The sequence below is a fragment of the Nicotiana tomentosiformis genome, chromosome 7 (genome assembly GCF_000390325.3).
Source record: "Nicotiana tomentosiformis chromosome 7, ASM39032v3, whole genome shotgun sequence".
NCBI classification, from domain to species: domain Eukaryota; kingdom Viridiplantae; phylum Streptophyta; class Magnoliopsida; order Solanales; family Solanaceae; genus Nicotiana; species Nicotiana tomentosiformis.
The window spans coordinates 94,843,120-94,844,816 of NC_090818.1; the positions used below are offsets into that span (position 1 = coordinate 94,843,120).

Sequence of the window (1,697 nt, forward strand, 5' to 3'; positions counted from 1 at the left end):
TCAACTTACGTATTTCCTTAGCCATAGCATCAAGCTATTCCTGCACAGATGTAGTAGCATCAACTTGGTGAACACTAGTTGATCTTCTTCTTTCAGCACTCTCAGAGGGCCACTGATTAGCATCTTCAGATTACTCATCAAGAATTGTAACTATCTCCTCTGGAGTCTTCTTCATCAAAGGGCCTCCCATTGCATTGCTCAATGTTCTACGTGAGGCCGGTGTCAATCCTTCCCAAAAATCTTGGAGTTGCATCCAGAGTTCAATTCTGCTATGTTGACACTTTCTAACTATTTCCTTAAACCTCTCCCATGCTTAAAAAACAGTTTCAGTCTCTTTCTGGCAGATGCTATGGATTTCTCTTCTAATCTTGCCCGTCTTGGCTGAGGAGAAATATTTATCAAGGAATTTTCTGGTCATTTCCTCCCAAGTTGTGATCGATCCACTGGGCGAACTCCGAAGCCACTCCTTAGCATCATCTTTAAGTGAAAAGGGGAATGCCCTTAAGTACACTGCATCTTGTGACACCCCATTGTATTGAAAGGTGTTCATAATCTTCTCGAAGTCCATTAGATGAGTGTTTGGCTTTTTGTTTGTCTTCCCTCTAAAGACACATCAATTCCGAAGAGTTTGAAGCAACCCTTGCTTCAACTCGAAATTGTTTGCTGCAATTGGAGGTGGTCTAACACTGGATAATCCTTGATTGTAGAGCGATATAGCATAATCGCCAAGTGGTCTCCCAGGCAAGGGTTGATGTTGATTAAGTCTGAGACTCCTCTCTTCTTTATAGATATTCTGTGCATCTCTAATAGCTGCTTCCTCAGCATCCCGTGCAGCTTTTTCGCGTTGTTAGGCTGCCTCTCTTTCAACCAAATCTACATTATCATCACCGTTTCTAGCCATAGTTTCTTTGGTTGAGGATTGCCTAACCTTTTCTAGCTTCTCGGTGAGATCTATTTCCTTCCTCGGTGTCGCAGTTTTGTTTTTAACTCTGGCTCATATGGTAGCACTACTTTCATAGAAGCTCGAGTCAGGCACCATCCTAAACTTGTAACCTGCGCACAGTCAAAGAACACCCAAACGTAAAAAGAGAAAAATAAAAACAAAATAAAAAAGAAAAATTCTTGAATTAGCACTACAAACTATTTCAAACACTATTGATTGCCAATCCCCGACAACAACGCCAAAATTTGATGAGCTCAGAACACACACCTTCTCCTAGCCGAAATAGGAAAATCACTCTGTAAAAATTGCATAGGCGTGCCGCATGAGGCGACGCGCCATGCGGGGCATTAGTGGGGAAATCTAGAGAGCTAATTTTTGACAGGCAGTAGAGGATTGCACAAGCACGGCACCCCACGCGCCGCGGCAGTGGGGAATTCTTAGAGTACGAACCAAACTTTAATTTTTGACGTCCAAACTTGGTCCTCGACCCCCGAACACGATCCTGGCTTAATCCATTGGGCTTTTACTCAGACTTCAAAGCTCCAAATAGATCAAATTCATTCCATAATATCTACATAGCTCGGAATCGCTCCTACAAGGCATAAAACACACAATAAGTGCAAAACACTATCAATTAAAGCTCAAACATCAATAAATTGCAGTGAATTGGAGTGCCATAAGCTACTAAAATACGTAATTATAGCCTACCATCATTGTGCTTGCCGATAAACATACAACGGCAAAGGATTAAGCT

General features: G+C 42.1%; 1 non-coding gene across 1 annotated transcript; it reads left to right on the forward strand.

Annotated features, from left to right (window-relative positions):
* The first annotated feature begins 263 nt into the window (after positions 1 to 263).
* Positions 264 to 370, forward strand: LOC117280641 (small nucleolar RNA R71). Its single transcript, XR_004511203.1, has one exon. It is a non-coding gene; the product is annotated as a small nucleolar RNA R71 (small nucleolar RNA).
* The last annotated feature ends 1,327 nt before the right edge of the window (positions 371 to 1,697 follow it).